This window comes from Cavia porcellus, unplaced genomic scaffold (assembly GCF_034190915.1).
Source record: "Cavia porcellus strain 051 isolate PalLab524CR breed Dunkin Hartley unplaced genomic scaffold, mCavPor4.1 scaffold_4, whole genome shotgun sequence".
NCBI classification, from domain to species: domain Eukaryota; kingdom Metazoa; phylum Chordata; class Mammalia; order Rodentia; family Caviidae; genus Cavia; species Cavia porcellus.
Window position 1 is genome coordinate 12,601,129 of NW_026947487.1, and position 21,385 is coordinate 12,622,513.

The 21,385-nt window shown below is 37.3% G+C and overlaps 1 long non-coding RNA gene across 1 annotated transcript in view; it reads right to left on the reverse strand.

Moving 5' to 3' along the window:
* Positions 1 to 1,009: 1,009 nt before the first annotated feature.
* The window catches only part of LOC134475566 (uncharacterized), a 36,982-nt gene continuing 16,606 nt past the window's right edge, over positions 1,010 to 21,385 (reverse strand). The window contains exon 3 of the long non-coding RNA XR_010046734.1: positions 1,010 to 1,201. This is a non-coding gene — a long non-coding RNA (uncharacterized LOC134475566). The remainder of the gene's footprint in view (positions 1,202 to 21,385) is intronic.

A 21,385-nucleotide genomic window follows, 5' to 3' on the forward strand; every position in this document is an offset into this window, starting at 1 on the left:
TTTTTCCTTCATTTACTGAATGGCCTTGCATTTATTTTTCTGCTTTAAAAAGGGTACCTGGTTATTTATCTTTGTCAAATTGTGAAAGTGATTTTTATATGGGTAAAATATCACCTAGCTGTTTCACAAAAACAAAGATTGAGAAAACCCCAACCAAATAACAGTCTCATAACATTACTGAAAGAGTTGCTGGCCCAGACCAGACACTTTAACCAGGAAAAGTGGCAGCCAAGTTATGGGGCTCCTGCCTCCCCCGCCCTCTATAGATTTATCTGTAACCCTATACCCCCATCCCTGTAACCCTGGCGCCAATGAAATACCTGTGCATCTCTAATGGCCTTAGGGCACTGCCCTAAGCTTAGGCTATTTATATTCCCCCACACCACGTGTCAGAGAGAGATCACCAAATTCCAGCGGCCAGTGCACCAGTCTCCTCTCCCCGTGTTCCCGGAATAACCATGGCCCCGGGTGCAGTGGAGAGGCTGCGCCCGGGGCTGGCGGGGGGCCTCTCCCCACATTCCCAAAATAAAGCCACCGCCGCCCACTACTTTCATGGCCATCCACTCCACTCCTCCCACAGACCTCTTTCCCCTCTTTCTCCTCTTCTTCCACCCCCTTCTTCTCTCAGACCTAACAATTACTAGTGTTGGTAGTAAGCCAAAGATCATTTTGATCTGCATTTCAATATCATTTTTTATCTACAGAATTATAATGAGCTGAACATCTCATCTCCATATCTTATTTAAACATTTCAAGTAAGAGCAATTTATTGAAATTTATCATCTAAATGTCCAATTTCTAAACTTCATTAATATTTTAAATAATCTTATAGAAAAAATGCACACTATACAGATGTCCTATTAAGCATGCAAAACTAAACTATAATACATGTTCAAAGCAAACAAAATGTTTTATTTCAAAATTATTCCAAAAATAATTTTTTGAAAAAATTGGTAATACATTTGTTACATCAACAGAATATGTGTAAATACATGTATAGTTACTGGAGTCATATATGAAAGAAATCAAATTATCAGCTTACTTTACAAGTTTTTCTGTGGATTATTAAGAAAGTCAAAAGCCATTTCAGTTTTCTTCTAGAGGTAACATAGGAACTGTATGTGCAGAGAACATAAAAATCTTCAGTGACTTCTCTATCCAGGTTCAGTTGTTTTAGTGCTACTGATTCCAGTGTGTTTCACTGTGAAAGGACAATGGAAATTAACACTGTGTTCACACTACCAAATTCATTTCACACAACACTAATCACAATAATAATAAAAATAATATATAATTACACATAAGAATAAATATAATTCCATGAATCAGAGTACCAAATAAAGTAGTTCCAGTCTAAAGAAATTCTGACAAATGCTCTTAAAGATACTAATCATTTTATTCTATTTCTTGTTTTGTTTTCATGCACATTGTTACATGGGAATTAATTTTTTTTACAGTTTTAGCTTTTGGTATAAATGGGCAGATGTTTGTATTTTTTTAATCTATTAATTGGGGGAGCAATTAGTGGCAATAAGGAAAGTAATAAAGAGGAACTTTGATAAAATTTCTTGGTTAAGCTGAATTTGCAAAAAAATTACCAGTGTAGCAGATTTCACTTTATTTTTATAGACAAAATAATTAACAATGCTTCACTTCAAAATTATTCAGATAATTCTGCTGCTGTAGTACTGGCAAAAAGTGTTATAAATTTTGGAAGACATAAAAAATTGAAAGAAATGTATATCTAATTTATATAAGTACATGAAATTTCTTTTCAGAGATTGTGTTTTACATTTCTGTTTTCACTTCCTGTACCACCCCTTTCTGTAAGTTCTGTTTTATTTTTAAGATCCAAAGTTTCTATGACCCTCAAATTATTTGCACAATATTATGCCATTTGTAATTTTGTACTCAGGTCAGTATCTTAGAATCTTTTTTAATTGTTTCTGTCTTTTCTTGAAAATACACAGAGAGCCTACTTTATGAGATGCTATAAAATACTGATGTAAACCAACACAAATTCAATATTGACCAAATTTATTTAAAATATTAAAATATATTGTAATATTTACTACTGGGAAAAGACTGGCAGATGAAGAAAAAAATACATTTGAAATAATTGCTTTGGAGAACACTTCTCATTTCTTTTATAGCACAGAAAAATTTTAAATGTGCTTAAATGACTATATTATAATAATGTGAATTTTTGTGGTATATAACATCATATACAAAGTGACATCATGAGAGGAGAGTTGTTGATAGGTACAATACATAAAACAGATACAAATTTAATACTAATAGAAATAACATAAATTTTATTAAGTTTAAAATCTATTATATGTGTAAGATTCCAAGTTAAAATGTACAAATAACCCAGAAGTAAAGAAGGGAAAATAAAAATGGAAGACAACCAACAAAAAACAAATATAAAATTGATAGATATAAGAGGTGTGTAATGGTTGTTATATTTTGTCAACTTGAGAAGTCCAGAGCTTTCACTGAATAATTCAGCAGTCCTACACCCTCGGAGGTAGAGGACATGCCCCAACTCAACTATTTATGCCTTAGGATGTTGTAGTGGTTGATTCATTGTGACAACTTGAGAAGTTTATTTATTCCTAGGAATGGGAATCAAACTAAGGACCTCGGGCTTGTCAGGCAGGTGTTTCACCACTGAGTCATATCCCTGACCCAACTTGAAAAGATTAGAAGTTTAGGGTGCTGGGGATTTAGCTCAGTGGCATAAATGCCTGCCTTGCACGCAGGCAGTCTTAGGTTCTATCCCCGGTACCAATAAAAAGGAAAAAGACAAAAAAAAAAAAATTAGCTACCTAACTCAGTAGGTGGCTAGGGTCCTCACTTAGTAAACAGCCTCAGCTTGTGTAAGAGTAGGGCACAAAGATGGTGTTAGTGATACACCTTCTTTTGGGAGGGTAGCATGCTTACAACATAAGGGAGGAAAAGAGATTTTTTTCTCTGCTCATATTTGCTCCTATTGTTTTGCTGACTTCTGTTGCTATAACCGTGGCCTCTTTGCTGTACCACACGGCTTTAATTCTAGACAATTATGGACTGAAACTTCTACAAAATCTGAGGTAAATAAACTTTCTTTTCTTGATTTTCATCACTGAAAATTTTTTCTAACTAATGAGAGAAAATTAAGGTGTTTGATCTCACTATTTGTGGGAGACAATTCCAGTGACTCCCTTTGAATCCAAAATAATTACTGTGACTTTGATTACTTATAGATTCATTTCCTTATACTGATATGGAAAAGGCTGGCTAGAGTATTTTCTTCTCTCTTCACTTGGCTCTGAGCACTGCAAATAAGGCTAGCCAAGATGTTAATGTGCAAAATCTATAGCCATCATACAGTCCTGTTTTCTTGTATAGTGTTCTCCACAATACAGAATTGAGCATGGGAGACTAGAGCAAATAGCTCTGGAAATGTCAACTGGGTGTGAGCCTCAAGATAAGAGGCTATGATTCCCCAGGGCTCAAGAGTTTGCATAAAAAGTGTAATTGTTAGTGTAAAAAAGAGAGGAAAGGAAGGTGGTCTAAGAGATATAACTGCATGTATGTTTGAGTGTGTAGTATGGAAAACCATATTACTGAGCTTTTGTTGAATCATTGAATGGATCTGTCTGCAATCTCACTGTATGAATGGCCACTTTATATGTTTTAATTTTATAATTTGGACATATGTTTCTAAGATGACAATGTGTAACCTATTAACTAGTGATTTCTCACTGTAATGTTTTATTGAAATTCTGTATTATTTGTACCCTGTTACTGCTTTGCTTTTTTATTTCTTTTTTCTCTTTAAATAAAATTAAAAAGTATTTGCATATCAGAAATCAAAAGTGATAGCCCCCCAAAACAGTTTCACTGCTATGTTAATTGGGTTATGTAAATAGATCCTTTTGCATATCCTTATCTTTACAAATTACAGAGATGCCATTCTTGCACCTGGCCAGCCAGCTCAAGTTACTGAGTAATTCCTGACATCCTCACTAACACTCATCCCTGAGCCACCCTCTCTTTCTTCACAAGATAATAAATGCTGGGAGAGGCTCAGGATCCAGGTCTTTGTCCACATGTCCTCAGGAGGATTGGATTTAGAACCCCTTGGTGGTCCTTAACTTGGAACATGCCTTGATATCTTTACTCTCATGGTGGGTTGGATTAGTGGTGGTACATTGGAATTAACTTGCTAGGATTCCAATAATGTCTTAATGGGTTTATAAATATAACCTTTTGGATTGCGAGGAAAACTAGAAAGAGGATTAAAATACTTGGATGACTGAACTCAATATTTGCATTTACAATAACTATTGAATAAAGAAACTAAAATATCCAAGTAACTTGAAAGTAATTAAAAGTTAAATTAAAATATAGAGTTAATAAGGTATTAAGAAAAATTCATACAATGCTACTGTTAACATAAATAGTCTAAACAACAATATGACAGGTGTTGTACCCTAAGAAAATAGCTTTGTTATATGTGTATTATAGCAAACCTGTATAGGGGCTTACTAAATGTGTTTGTTTTATCCTTTTTCCCTAACTGATATGTTAAGGGACCTAATTGATCTGTTGAGCAACACTCTCCTCTGTAAAGAATTGCAAAAATCTCACCTAATTGATATGTTAACCATTGTTGCTCTCTACAAACTACAGAAGCTGTGCTAAAACAAGCTAACAAGGGTTGTTAATCACTGCTAGGAGCCTCTATTCTCCGCTAAAGAGCTAAGGAAAACTAGAATGGCAATTAATTTACATTTGTTTAAAGTAACCTGCTTGTGTGCAGAGAGATTTGCGTGTGAGTTTAACCCTTTACCCTGACCTTGACACATTACCGCCGTTTTCTGTTCTGTATGGCGCCTTATTGCCTCCCTCTCCCCTCACCTATCTATCTAGGCCATAAAGAATTTGGGTTTCTGGTGACCTCCCCCTGACCCGGTGATGATCTGTTGTAAAATGAGCCTGCCCCAATTTTAAGAACTGCTTAGCTTAAAACAAATTACCGGGTAATACTATGGCCCAAACCCCAATCGGTGCTTTCCTTTTGTTCTGTATATATCAAATGAGTTAGATATCAGGTCTTCGTAAAACTTAAGTTCCAGCGTCTCATAACTTGTGACCCCTTCGCACTCACTAGCGAAGACAAGCTGTCCTGAGATAATTAACTGTCCACTTTCTTCTCCAAATATTGCTGCAGACGTGCCACTCTGAGATAATGTCAGTCTGCAGGATAAAAATAATTCTTAAAAAACACCAGAAACTCCCTAGATTGTCAGAGCTAAATAGACAGCAATACAGTTTCCAGACTCGGGTCAACAAGTTTGATGGCTCTACAGGTTTCTTTGTTTCTCTCCCCCCGCCCTTTCCTCCAGCCCCTTTTTAAAGTCCTCCCTACAGCTTCTAGGGGACAGTCTCCAAATTGGCTCCCGGAGACTGGTCGCCAGGCCTGAAAATAAAGCCTTTGCCACTAAATTTTCGGCCTCTTGCCTCCTTGGATTTTATACCGGGGCTCAAGTTATAACATTTGGGGGCTCGTCCGGGATGGAAGCAAGACCCCAGACTCATTTCTAAACATTTGAAAGTAAGTGCTCTGGAGGATTTGTTTGGGCCGCGGTCAATTTGTAATTTTGAGGGGACGCCCTCAATTTGGGAGCGGGAACCACCCGAGGACAGAGTCAGTTGGTTTGTAGGACAAATTCTGTCCATTTGTGACTCTGCCCTGGGTGGGGAACAGCTCCGTTTGGAAGGGGACGCCCTTAATTTGGGAAGTGAAACCTCCTGAGGACAGAGTCAATTGGTTTTTGCCATTTGTGACTCTGCACCGGGTGAGGAACCACTCTGTTGGTTAATTTGTTAATTCCTCCAGATCCCAAAATTTGACTAATTTTTGGGCAAAGGCCATTTTTGCTGCAGCTTGTCTCGTCTTGTATGTCTGTTTGTTTGTCCATTTGTTCTAATTGTTCTCCTTTTGGTTACCCTAAATCTAACAGAACATTCTCTCCTAGGAACCCCTTCTATGAGCCCAGAATGGACAAAGGGATTTAGATATTGATGTGCAGTGTTTTTGTTCTTTAAAATTGTTTGCCTGTTTGGATTTGTTACTAACTTAGGGGCTTGTTGCCCATTTCTGTTGCAGGATCCATATGGCTTATTAGATTCAAGCTTCATAATAAGAAAAATTATTTCCTTTAGCTCACCAAACTGTGCAAAAAGCACCCTTTGTTTGTGTCTTTAATGTTGTGGCGCCTTGTTTAATATGTAAGTCTTCAACTGATTGCTTGCAACCTTGGCATGCCTTTTAAAAGGAGTATTTTTCTTTCTGGTTAAAAAGTAAATATATGTGCACATATATGTATATATTTATGGTTTTTAAGAATCATATCAACTTTACCAAGTAAAAACCAGGTCATACTGTAATTGAGCCAGTTAAAAGGTTATAGCTTTAAAAAAACCCAGCATTTTAATGTGGTAAAAAGACATAAAATTAATTAAATATGTTTTAGACTACTAGAAGGTAACTTCAAGGGTTTTGTTGAGAGTTTTAATGTTGTCTGAGAAGCGAAAAAAAAAGATAATTGACTGGTGATAGTAAAAAGGAGGGACAAAAAAGGTGGTTTGTCTTCAAGTAAAATGTCTGCTGTGCCAAAATGTAAAAAAAGATAAAACTTAGAGGTATATTATAAGTTATAAAAAGCTTGAGATGATATAAATTTTGTCTTGGTTTATAGTACTGAAGACAACAGGTTTGACAAGAAGTAAATGTGTTCAAAGTTTGACAGTATTGGATCAGTTTTGATAGATTTATTTATAAGATTCTAAACCTTTGCTGCAAAGTGTTTCCATTAATATGAGATTATAGATGATAATAGAGATAAGATATAAGTTTTCACATGTGCTGTGGACCTCTGGGAGATTATATGGCACAATTTTGTTACCTATAAAAAAGCTTCTTTTTGTTAAGTATGTAATTTCAGTAAAATGATGGCCTGCCAGGTGGCACCCTGGGACAAAAGGTGGTGTGCCATCCAGATAAAGCCTGCTCTCTGATATGGAATGCCAAAACCATGTTGTCCTTTTGTCCCAAGCCGATTGGACATCCAGAGGTAAGGGGGTTTCCCTAGTATCGCCAGTTGGTCTCTTTGCAACTCAGTCGGCCCCACATGTTAGAAAAAAGATTACAAAGGTTTGAGAGTTTAAAAAAAAAATGCCCCTCAGCCAGTTGATAGAGATAGCACAAAAGGTCTTTTAAAACTAAAAAAATTACCGTCTACTGGGAAATTTGTCCAGCGTACCTGAGTCCTCACAACTGACTTAGAGTTGAAACTGTTGGGCAAATGGAATCAGGAGATTCCAGAAGTCTGGGCAGAAGACAATCCTCCAGGGCTAGCAGTCAGCCAAGTCCCCCTTCTGATGGAGCTCTTACCCCAAGCATGCCCCTTCTGCTTGTGACAATGCCCGATAAGCCTGCAGGCCCGGAAAGGGATTTAAAGTCCACATGCAGAGGCTAAGAGACAATGATATTCTCATTCCTTGTGTCTCTCCCTGGAACATGCCCTTGCTTCTAGTCACTGAAGCCAGGGACAAATAACTATCGCTCTGTACAGGATCTCGGAGAGTTAATACATGAGTTCTGAGTCTATACCCAACAGTGCCAAATCCTGAGAACACCTGGTACTCTGTTCTGAACCTGAAAGATGCTTTCTTCACTTTGCCACTTACTCTGGTGAGTCAACTCCTTTTTGCCTTTGAATGGACTGACCCAGATACGGGGGTAAAAAAACAGCTGACCCGGACACATTTACCTCAGGGTTACAAGAACTCTCCCACTCTTTTTGATGAGACATTAACAAGAGATCTTTTAAAATTAAAAAAAAAAAAAAACCACCCTGAGATAGTGCTCCTCCAGCACATAGATGACTTGTTAATAGCCTCGACCCCCACAGAAGCTTGTAAGCTTGTCAAGAGACAACTGAGAAACTGTTAAAGACTTTGGGGCAATTAGGCTATAAAGTCTCGACTAAAAGGGCACAATTGCGCTGTCAGGCTGTGACTCATCTGGACTACAAATTGCAAAAAAAAAAAAAAAAAAAAAGGAGGATTTTGTCCAAAAAAAGTGTCCAGGCTATATTGCAGATCCCATTCCCAGAAACTAAGAAACAGGTGCGCGAATTTCTGGGAGCTGTCAGATACTCCAGGCTGTAGATTCTAAATTTTACTGAAACAGTTCACCCCCTGTAGGGCTCCCTTAAGGAAAAAACTCACTAAACTGGACTGATAAATGTAAACTGGACCTTGCGGCAGCTCAAGTGGGCCTTGACAAAGGCCCCAGCCCTGGGACTCCCTGATGTTACCAAGCCATTCACCTTGTTCGTAGATGAACTCAGGGGCATTGCCAAAGGAGTCCTAACCCAGGACATTGGCTCTTGAAAGAGGCCTATAGCCTATCTTTCCAAAAGGCTCAATCCAGTATCAAGAGGGTGGCCTCCATGCCTAAAATTCTGGCCGCTGTGGCAATGCTACTTAAAAGAGGCAAAAAAAAAAAAAAAAAAAAAAAAAAAAAAAAAACCTCACTTTTGGACAGAAGATTTCTGTAGTGACCTCCCACAGTTTAGAGACTCTTATCAAAACCCCTCCTGAAAATGTGAGTGCTAAAATCTCACACTATTAGGCCCTGCTCCTAGACCCAGAATTGATAGTTTTCAAGACTTCTTCAGTTTTAAACCCAGCCACCCTTATGCCTGACAACGACCTGAGAAATTTCACAGATGGAAGCAGCTTCATCCAGAACGGCAGAGGCAGATGAGTGGCTGGGGCAGCAGTGACCACCAAAAGAGGTACTCTGGGTTAAGCGGTTAGAGCCTGGCATCTCTGTCCAAAAGGTGGAGCTCATTGCTTTGACTGAGGTACTAAAACTAGCCACGAAAAAGAGGGTAAACATCTATACAGATAGTAGATATGCTTTTGCTACTATACATGTACATGGAGCAATCTATTAAGAGCGAGGTCTCTTAACCTCGGCCAGGGCAAAGATTTAAAAAAAGGGGGGGTGGCTCCACAGATCCTAGATTTGCTGGCAACAGTCTGGCTGTCGGCAGATTGCTGCTATTCACCTGAGGAAACAATTTGGCAGATCAGGCCTCTCAAAGAGTAGCAATCACATCAGAGGGGCCAGCCGAGAAAGTAACTGCTCTGATGCGAGTCCCCCCGACCTTGTCAAAACCAGTCTACACAAAGAAAGACTGCACTGGTTGTTGTGAGCCATCTAACAGATTCCAGTCCCTGTGACTAAAAGACAAGTGCAAAATTTCTAGGAGCCACAGGACTGATCCAGAGTTTGGGACCCTGGCAGAGGTCTGTTGTCTACCTTTCCAAGACACTTGATTCTGTAACAACCAGATGACCACCCTGTCTGTGGTGATTTCCTCAGTGGCCCCCTCATAAAGGAAGCTTAAAAATTGACTTTTGGACACAAACTCTTGTTTCTTCCTGTTCCCTGGAGACTCTCATCAAGGCCCCATCAGACTGCGGATGTCTAATTCCTGAGCCATACATTATCAGGCACTATTTCTGGAAACAGCGGCTTCAAACTCTGGCTACTTTGCTGCCTGAGGATGACCCCTCGTTGCCTCACTACAATTGTACTGAGGTCATTGATCACCTCACGGGACTTCGACCTTATCTAGTGGATAAGCCATTATCTAGAGTTCCATCCTACTTCTCTGATGAAAGCAGTTACGTCTATCAAGGTAAGCGGGTCTTGGGAGCTGCCGTTACACAAAATCTTAGGTTCTATGGGAACAAATCTTAGAGCCAGAGACATCAGCATAGTGGGCTAAACCCATTGCCCACACTGAGGCCTCAAGTTGTCTTTATCAAAAATGGGGTTTATTGTCTTCTGGAGTCAAAGGATTAAATTGCTCCCCAAATTTGGACTTGTTGGCTGCCATTTAGATGCCAAAGAGAATGGCTACTATCCGCTGTATAAGCCATTGGGCAGAAGATGATCTTGTTATAGAAAAAAATAATTTGACAAATGCCACCTTCCAAAAGATAGCCAGAAAGCCCCAAAATCAGTGGGGATTGAGATAAGCTTGACATTACTGCTGATCCCACCTATTTTCTTTGTCAGAGCCCATTTACACTTAAAAAGACCAGCATCTGGCAGCTCAACTTCCAAGAGATTCCCGGGGGCTAATATCAAGCTAGCCCAGTCTGTGAGCTTCAGATGCCCTCAGTGCCAATTGGTAAATCTAAAAGTACTGCAACAAATAAAAACCACTGGTTATCGTGAGACTATGCCTAAAAACACTAAAAAATAGATTTTACAAAAATAAAAAGCCTAAAACTTCAAAGATATAAATGTTATAATGGTTGATACTTTCATTAGATGAGTAAAAGCGTTTTCTACTTAGTCTGAGTCAGCTCTGATAGCAGTTTCCCTGATTTGGTCTCCCTTTTTATCCATGGGGTCCGACAATGGCCTGGCTTTTATAGCCTAATAACTCAAATTAACCTAAGCTTTGCAGATCAATTAAAAACTCGATTGGGCTTACCAGCCTCAGAGTTCAGGAGAGATAAAAAGATAAGTTAGATTTTAAAGACTATAATTACTAATGGCCTTAAAAACTGGCGAAAACTGGGTAAGTCTCTTTTCCTTCTGCCCCTTTGTGTGCGTGATGCATCCCCTATGTTGCAGATATTTCCTCTTTTGAGGTTTTATATAAGAGATCTTCCTCTTATCATTAAAGGTTTCTAAAAATTAGCTGATTTAACTAATCAAGATCTTATTAAGTCTCCCCCAGACTCTTTAGCCAGCTCTGACTTCCATCCACTGGTTATTTCGCTGCTGCCCACTGCGGGCTAAAGAGCCTAGGCACCTGGACAAGCGACCTCACCATAAATCACTTGAGCTGCAATGGACTGTCAAAGTAGCTGAAAGCCTGCCTGGATTCAACGTTCCCACTGCAGACAGGTCCCAGCTTCAAAAGACCATTAGCCTGCGGATAAATAAACTGTCATTTCTTCCAAGGACACTTTAAAGCTTAAGATTGTCTAATATAACTGATAATTTTGTGTTCTCCTCTTTTGTAGAGACCCCTAAGATGCCTCTGTCTGACTTAAAAATTGTTACTTGCATGATAAAACAGAGTAAATTTAAATGTTGGTTTTCTTTCTCCTTTTGGTTAACAGCTTTAATGACAGCTACAAGACCTTTGTTAATCCTCCTACTGGGCCTTGTGTTGTAAACAAGTTGATAAACTATGTCAAAGTTCTTAAAAACTTATAATTTTAAAGACACATACAAGGTTATAAACAGATGCTAAAGAGTCAATGATTTGACACACTGACTAAAATCAGTGGGGAATGTTGTACCCTAAGAAAATAGCTTTGTTATATGTGTATTATAGCAAACCTGTATAGGGGCTTACTAAATGTGTTTGTTTTATCCTTTTTCCCTAACTGATATGTTAAGGGACCTAATTGATCTGTTGAGCAACACTCTCCTCTGTAAAGAATTGCAAAAATCTCACCTAATTGATATGTTAACCATTGTTGCTCTCTACAAACTACAGAAGCTGTGCTAAAACAAGCTAACAAGGGTTGTTAATCACTGCTAGGAGCCTCTATTCTCCGCTAAAGAGCTAAGGAAAACTAGAATGGCAATTAATTTACATTTGTTTAAAGTAACCTGCTTGTGTGCAGAGAGATTTGCGTGTGAGTTTAACCCTTTACCCTGACCTTGACACATTACCGCCGTTTTCTGTTCTGTATGGCGCCTTATTGCCTCCCTCTCCCCTCACCTATCTATCTAGGCCATAAAGAATTTGGGTTTCTGGTGACCTCCCCCTGACCCGGTGATGATCTGTTGTAAAATGAGCCTGCCCCAATTTTAAGAACTGCTTAGCTTAAAACAAATTACCGGGTAATACTATGGCCCAAACCCCAATCGGTGCTTTCCTTTTGTTCTGTATATATCAAATGAGTTAGATATCAGGTCTTCGTAAAACTTAAGTTCCAGCGTCTCATAACTTGTGACCCCTTCGCACTCACTAGCGAAGACAAGCTGTCCTGAGATAATTAACTGTCCACTTTCTTCTCCAAATATTGCTGCAGACGTGCCACTCTGAGATAATGTCAGTCTGCAGGATAAAAATAATTTTTAAAAAACACCAGAAACTCCCTAGATTGTCAGAGCTAAATAGACAGCAATACAGTTTCCAGACTCGGGTCAACAAGTTTGATGGCTCTACAGGTTTCTTTGTTTCTCTCCCCCCGCCCTTTCCTCCAGCCCCTTTTTAAAGTCCTCCCTGCAGCTTCTAGGGGACAGTCTCCAAATTGGCTCCCGGAGACTGGTCGCCAGGCCTGAAAATAAAGCCTTTGCCACTAAATTTTCGGCCTCTTGCCTCCTTGGATTTTATACCGGGGCTCAAGTTATAACAACAGGTATAGTAGAAAAGGAAATGCATATACCAAATAAATAACTCTAATTCCAGAATTACATACATTCAGACAACAGATGTACAGCATATACATTCTGTCATCTGTTACTTTATAAAATATGGAAATAATAAAAATTTATTTAGTAATGATAGGATCAAAATGAGATATTTATACATTATGGAATATATCAGAATTAAAGCCAGTACTTCCACAATTACTTTCATGGACAACCCTTGGAGAGAAGATCTTACATTGATTTCATATTAAAATCAACACTCATGACAAGTATAATAGTTAGATAAAGTTACAAGAGTAATTGTTCCCTACATAGAAGAAAATCATTCAAAACAGGTATAGCATTAAAAAGAAAACCAGATACAATTTAAAGAAATTAATTATTGTCAGCACCACAATAGATTTTTCACATTGTTGGGAAACCTCCACACAACTTTAGTTTTCGAATGGCCTACTTGCATTGCACCATGACTGAGAGTAGGGCAGCTTTACAGATATGGATCCTACCCAAATCATCACTCTTTTCTGATTTTCTAAAGCTCTTCTGCTAGAAACAAACCAGAAGACAAACCTAAATACTCTCTCTATACTAGATTTCCTAGTTTCTCAGTTTACTATAGTAAACTGGTTGCATAAAGGATGACAAAGTAAGACAAGAATGTGAAGTGTGGCTTTCAGCTGCACTTAAGGAACTCACTGAAAAACTCTCACACTTACTTTTAATATAATAATACATCCATCACAGTTAAAGCACTACTTCAATAATAATTATGAAAATATCATTTTCAGAAAACGATAACGAGACATATCTGTCAAATTCTAAGTTTATTCTATATCAGATAGCAAAATGTACAGAAAAAACTATTTGAGGAAATGTAACAAACATCTTGTTACGGTTTTGGTCTTGAATATTTTCCATAAAGGCCCATATACTAAACACTGGATGACCAACCTGTGGTGCTACCTGTAGGTGGTGGAGTTAGGAGTTGGAGCCTAGTAAAGGGAAGTTAGATCATTGTGCTCATGTCCCTAAATGGGGTATTGGGACGGCAGGTCTTTTTTCCATGTGTTTCCTGACAGACAAGAGGAGATCAGTTTCTTCCCCCATGTGCTATCATGTGCTGTTTAACCACAGGCTTTAAAGGATAAGGCCAGCTAACCATGGGTTGAAGCCTTCAACATTCAGAGCCAAAATGAAGTTTCCTTCTTTTATGTTGAAACCTTCAGATAGTTTGTCAGTGATGTAATGTTAGAATGTGTCTTTGTATTAGATAAAACCCTTTCAATCACTACTTTCTTCCCATGCTTTATTTTTATTCTCTTTTCCATGAACTTTCTATTGCAGTCATCGCCTGTTGGCAAAAGTGGATTCTATCTTCCTTGTATCCACTATTTTAACAAAAACAAATTATTCAGATTATTACGTCTCTCTCTCCACATGATCCAATCTCAATGAACATTAAGCAGAAAAAACTCATTGACTGAAATAAAGCAAAAAGAATGAAGAGAAACAAAATTTTAAAATCTTTTTTCTTTTAAAGTAACATTTTTGCCTTTATTTCTTATATGTAGAATTGTGTTAACATAAAATCGTGTTTCTGGTAAAGAGTACTTTATCTCAATACTTTAGTCTAAATACTTCTTTACTCCATTTCTTGGAGTTCTCCTGCCTTAGCCTCCCAGAGTGCTGGGAGTGGTGCAAAAGTCACCATATCCAGAATTATACTATTTCTGATTAAACAAATCATCTAATAAGCATTTTTCTCATTTAACAAAAGTGAAATAACTTAACTATAGATGATGGGTCATTTTACAAAACAAATCCAGAATCTAGATTACTTGAATATTATTTATGAAATCAGATTTACTTCCAAGTCATTAACATTATTGCAATATAATATACATACAGGGTGATAAAAAGCCTACTGATTTTTTTTAAATTAAGAAATGATTATAGTAAAAGACATTGCCATTAATCTGTCTCAGAATACTACACCTAGTTATAGACATTGCTATCTCATTGTTCTTACCAATTTGTGAAGCAGTTCTGGAATTCCTCATTTTAGGTGTATTTATGAGATGTGATAAAAAAATACAGTGAACGCTGCTGCTGAGTACAATCTAAGGGTAATATGAGCTCATAAAGACATTATGCTGTGTCCTTATCCTCTATATTCATTAGGTCTGGCACTTTATAACTTCTAGCTTTCCCTAAATTCAAAATCCTCATGAGAAATAAACATTTTTAATCTATTCAGGACATCAATGCAGCCACAATAATACAACTAAATACATTCAAGGGAAAAGACTTCTATAAAGCACTTTGAAAAGTAATAAGTAAAGTTTGTTTGAAACAATGGGGAGTATTATGAGAGATATAAATGACAATTTGTTTTTTACAGTATTCTCTTTTCTTAAATTTCAGGATAACCATTTTTAATAGCATATTGTATATGCATATATACATAGTAATATGTGTTAGGTCTGAGAAGAGGGGGAAGAAGAAGAGGAAGGGAAAGAGCTCCGTGGAATGAGTGGAGTGGACGGCTGTGAAAGGAGTGGGCAGTGGTGGCTTTATTTCGGGAATGCGGGGAGAGACCCCCCCCCAGCCCTGGGGCGCAGCATCTCCACCCCAGGGCCGGTGATCTCTCTGGAACACACTTTCCCTTTCTCCTTCTCCTTCTTCTTCTTCTTCTTCTTCTTCTTCTTCTTCTTCTTCTTCTTCTTCTTCTTCTTCTTCTTCTTCTCCTTCTCCTTCTCCTTCTCCTTCTTCTTCTTCTTCTTCTTCTGAATACGTGGAGTGAGGACTATAAGTAGCCTCTGTCTGGGGTGGACCCCAAAGGGCATTAGGGATGTACAGGTATTTCATTGGCACACGCTTGGCGCCAGGGACAGGTTCCCAGGGATGGGGGTATAGGGTTACAGGCAAATCTATAGGGGTGGGGGAGGCAGGAGCCCCCTAACTTGGCTGAGGCTTTTCCTGGTTAAAGTGTCCGGTCTGGGCCAGCAACTCTTTCAATATGTACATATGCAGGGTAAATAAATGGTTAATCTTATTCTTTCTTCAGCATATTTTCATTTCTTCGGCTTTAAACTATTCTTACATTATTTCTTTAGGGAGATGAGATAGTTTGTTTGGCCTTCACCATACTCAAAAATATTTTAAGTGAAAACCTATGATAAAGTACTTAGCTATTTAATCATAGGAGAAGAAAAGCCCTTGAATAACTTAATTCATTGATGTACACCATTTTAGCAACGAATATAGAAATTAGAGAGATGATAAATTTTAGTGGAAGCCCATCTCTGATTCAGAGTGATGTATGCTTTAAATTATGCTTGTTATTGCCAACGGTGTTGTATCTGAAGTAGAATTTTCCCAATTTCTCAGAACTGACTGTTAAGTTATAATCTCAGCATGTTCAGCATGCTTAATGAACTCCTTGGGGAGACCTGAATATCTGTAACACAATTAACTTCACATTCTTATGTAAATGAAGAGTTTCAGAGTCCCTGATAGAAGCCTGCTTTTCAGCTACACTTAGCAAATGTATGCTATTAAATGACACATGGAGCCTTAAGCTGAAATTTAGACTTCACTAATTTGTGCTGTGACATGTGCAAAGTGCTTTGGCAGGAATGGGAAACCCAGTTGTTTAAGTGTAGGTGATGAAATAGAGTTTATCACCCTTGGCTGAACTGTCATCAACAGCTTGATTACTTTCACTATTTTTTGCTATTATAGAGGATTATTTGACATGTCTTTCACTTGCAATATTTGCCTTAATATTAGTTTTATCTCACTAACAACTAAAGTTATTTATCTCAGATAAAACAAATACATTAGCAAAAATATTATTTCTCCTCTAAAGTAATTAATTGCTCACCCAATGGTTTTTATTGAAAATACATCATTTCCATAAAAGTTTTAACATTTATACTTGAAATTTGAAAGGTACATAATTTAGTGTAAATATGAAAATTGAAAACATAATATGTAAAATTAAATATAATTGTCCTGTAATTTCTAAATTTTATTTTATAGTTCTTGTGTAAGGTAATGCATATATGTAATGTCTAAACAAGTTTTATGTACTCTAGTTGTGAATCAAAAACATCTGAGAAATAAGATTTGTTTCTTTTGTAGACTATAAACTTTTGTATAAAACTATGTTTAAAATCTTTTCCAGAAAAAAGGTTATATGATGAATCCAAAACAACAAGACCAACACTGGAGCAGAGGCCAGGCTTGAGCCTTTCCCAGCCTGTCTGCATGCCCTGGCTCCACCCTCTGCCAAGCCATAATTAACTGTACTCAACTGGCATTAAATGACACCATAGCTTATTTTTATCCTAAATAAAAAGGTAAAATTAATAAAACAGGCCATCTTCCAAAACTCAGATTGTATTAGACATTTTAACAGCATAAAGAGATACTTATATATGACAACTAAATGGCATGTTAATTTCTAAAATTCTCTGGACCTTATCCTCCTTATGGGAAGCCATTACTAAAGTTATAAATGCCCTGTTGATTTGACTCCTGCATAATTAATTAATTCTACAGATACCTTCCACTGTGGCAAGATCCCAAGAAAAAAGTCTAAACTTGGCCCTCAGACCCCACAGGGAGACCTTCTTAAAATGGCTTTTCATGTTTTCAACAATAGAGATAAAAAAAAAAAAGAACAATCTGATCTTTTAGCAGTGACTCTTGGAGCTCTGAGACAGGTAAACCGACAGAAGGTGAAGCTTCCTGAGCCCCTCCCATACCATGCTTCGAATGCAGCAGAAGGATATTAGGCAAGAGAGTGCCCCATCCTGGTGTTTGTTTAGGATCTTACCCCAGGGCTACTGGACTGTCCTAACTACCAGAGAGTGCATAAGCCATCCTAACTTCTCTCCCTCACAGGAAATGCCAACACTGCCAGATTCATCACAGACAAATCTGTTTGAACTTGCTGATGAAGACTGACAGGGCTCAGGGTCCACAGCCCTCATTAAGGTGTCCTTCTCAGAGTCCCATTTACCACTAGAAGTCTCAGGTAAGAAATTCTCTATACTTGTGGAGATAGAGGACATGTATAGGGTTCTTCCTGAGCTTTCAGACCATTATATTAATTCCTCAGTCTCTGTAGGGAGTATTGATGGCCAACTTATGCAGCCTTTATAACAGGGCCTATTTCGTGCAGGTTTCAAACTGCTTCTCTGGTTGATCCCATAGTTTGAGACACCTCCAATCCCACCTGAACTGCCTATGCCATGCCTATTATTAATTCATCTCAGGTATTCTTTAATTCTTACTTGTGTTCCCCAATATCCCATGGCTTCCAAATATTTATAGGTACTTAAATCTATAATTAAGTGCCTTTTAGACAATGGTTTTCTTAAACCTACACATTCACCATATAATACTTTTATTCTCCTGGTACTCAAGCCTGATGGGTCCTATCATCTAGTACAAAACCTTAAGTACTCAACAGTGCTGTTACCCCAATCCACCCAGTGATGCCAAACCCTCCCTTCACCAGTCACTTTATAGTCCTAAATCTTAAAAATGCCTTTTTATTCTTTTGTGTTTATGAAGACTGACCCAGACACTCTGAGATCTCAACAGCTTACACCTGTTATCTCTAGTAAAACCTCTCCTCAGGGATATATAGCACCCCCTTCCTTTCCTATTCACCAGTTTCTCAGACACAACCCTGGTTAAGACTGACAGATAAATTTTATCTTCTCACCTTTGTTTATACTTTTTCAGGATACATAAAAGCCTTTCCCACAACCAAGGAGACTGCTGATATACTTACTAAAGTTCTGTTACAGCAAATCATCCCAAGGACTACAACCAAGTTAGAGTGGCCCATGCCTGGTCTTCTTGGCAACCTCAACAGTGCTCAATGTTGCTAGACTGCCATCCTGGTTTCACACCTCTCAGGCTAAATGGTGCTGTTCCAGCCCTAAATTTAACCATAATTTTGCCCACTCATTTCCACCTCACCAAGGCCTCACACAACTCTCAGGCTGTCATGTTTTGTTATCCAATTTGGTTCCTAATTTCTTATCCTTTTTACAGCAGGACTCTCAACAGTATTTCCTAAAGACTCCCACATCATACATACCAGACACAAGTCTTACCTACCTACCCTCTAAGCTTTTACCATTCAGATGGGGAAATAATCACCTTTTATAACCCCCACAACATATTTTTCAGAATTTTGCCTCACCATGGCAATGATGCTACCTCAACATGGTCCTGATAAAATGACATATCTAAATCAAAGGCACCTTTCCTTCTACCCCACCTGGGTCCTTAAATATGATAGTGCCATGCCACCTCATAACACCTAGTCTCTTTGTTTTTCCAGTCTAACATGTGGGAATTCACCAGTGATAAAGTTGTCCTGGTTAAAACACCTGGCACCAGCTTTTACATGGGCATCAACTGTCAGCCTGTAGACCCTCCTAAACTCCAGTACAATGCCTCCTTTCAGCAGGAAACAATAAAATAAGTAAAAACTTTGCCCTTTTACCTAATAATAAAAAGACAAAAATGAAAGGATTTTGCCCTTGATGGGAAGCTGCAGTGGTGGGAGGCAGAACCAAGAGGCTCTATCTTGAGGTCATCTTCCCAACCCCTAAGCAATTTACCTGTGGCTCAAAATGAGTTCCAATGGGCTACCTGTGCATCAGTAATGCCCCTTAGGCTCCATCCCAAACCTAAGCTACATGTATGACTCCACAGCCTGTGTCGGGCAGAGAGAATGCCAGACCCGGAGGTCATGGAGTCTCTCTCCACATTCTTAAAATAAAGGCCACTTTTATTTTATACTTCTTATCTTTTTAGCTATGCTGAAAATTCTATCAGAATAAACCTTAAAAAATGAATAAATAGTTATAAAAGGACCAAAAGTACCTAATGCTACCAATCAATAAACAGGATTTAAAAAATTTTTATGATGATCAAAATATTTAGGAAGTAGATAGAGGCAATCATTTCACAACACTACAAATGTGTAAAAAATTACAATGTGAATATGTAAAACACAGCTAAGTTATTTGACAGGAAAATACGCAGCTTACTAGAGAAAGGACCTGAGGTAGAGTGCAGTGATCAGCAGCAGGGACCAGAATTAAAAGAAGGTTAAGTAGTAGGAAGGGAGCTTCTCAGGCAAAGTAGAATGTGATATTTATCTGTATTTAGCTCTAAGTTTGGAAAACCAGTTCCAGAGAAACTGGTTTTCTTTTACAATTGGTTTCCACTAAACTATGCACACTGAGTAACTAATGGAGAGAGGACTTCAGACTAGCAAAAATTGTTCGTTTTATTGATACTGATTCTTGTATAGTAAATTGGCAGTATACGTGAAGCACTTTTATCAGTATACTGAATTATAGCATCTCAAGGTAATGCTTACGGATTTTTCTATGACAAGTGAGCTGAAGTAGCTAGTTGTTTTGTATCTACATCTTATATTTAAATATAAAACACAAATGCCAAAATGTGGTTATTCAGAACTGAATATTTGACAGATTTTTCTCAAAAGTAAATAAAATGAATATAACATTTCATGGAAAAATACTTGTTAATAATGATAAAATTAGCTGAGCAAATAATTATAATTAAAGGATTTTGGAAAATTTATACTAGCCCATCTGATCTTTATGACAAAATAATAAACTTTCATAATTTGTACCATATTGCAAACATGATTTTTTTGAGAAGTGTTCAGAAGACTGTAGAAATTTAGATCTACACAACTAGGTGAAATAAGTATTTTAGAAATTGTATTTGCAAGTTCACTCAAAATTTAAGATGGACTGGGTTTTTATTTCACTGTCTACATAAAATAAATTAATGACTGAAGATTCTGACAATGGCTGGACTTTAAGAAGGTATCACTTATTGACTTTTTCTAGCATCAAAAAAGTATATATGCAATTATCTGAAAATACTCCTCTTTGAAATATATATTATTATTAAGCTTGATATCCTTCACTGAATTTCATACAGAGTAACTAAAAAATAACACTAACTATGGTGCATATGCAGAGAGGGGGAACCAATTACTAATTTGAAAGGTGGATATTAAACAATGCACAAAATTGTAAAAATGACATCAATTTTACAATATTTTCTACAATTATTTGTATCAAAATTTTGTGTTATTATAAATTAATTAAAACATTTTCAAGTTGTTTGCCAATATGAAAAACTAATTGAAGTAAGCTATTTACAATATCCTCACTGATTTGCAATAAATTATTAAGGAGCAACATTAACTGGCAAGGCACACATATTAAACAAAAGCTATTGGCTGTGGTTAGATTATGAATTAGCAGAAGAAAAAGAGTAAAAGGTTACATGGGAGGAAATATAATTTGAAAATTCTAAAACAATTAAAGATGATATTTTAGGTATAACTCAAATACTAAAATTAAAAATTATTTTACTTTAAGTGTAATACATGTATGGTCACATTTACTAAAAAATGTTTCATTTCTTCTAAATAGAAAAATTATACATGAAATGGTGAAAGAGAAAAGAATCAGGTTTGAATATAGTGGGAACAAATGTTCCTATGTGTTGATAACTATTTAAATGAATGATGAATATATTAAGACCTATTATATAATTTTTATGACTTTAAATATCCTTGAAATTTTCCATTATAATCATGTAAAACAAAATTCATATTAGAATAAAAGAAATCAAAAAGAGAAATTTTGCTATGGTCATAAAGCACTTTAAATACAAGAACTGAGTGTGGAATATTTAAGTGATGTGCAAGGGTTAAAGAATCTAAACTCTAGTGTGGAGTGTGTTATAAGAAAATTATGAGAGGAAGATAGAGACTTTGAAATCAGGACTATATGCATCAGTTCTAGGCAAGTCACTTACTGG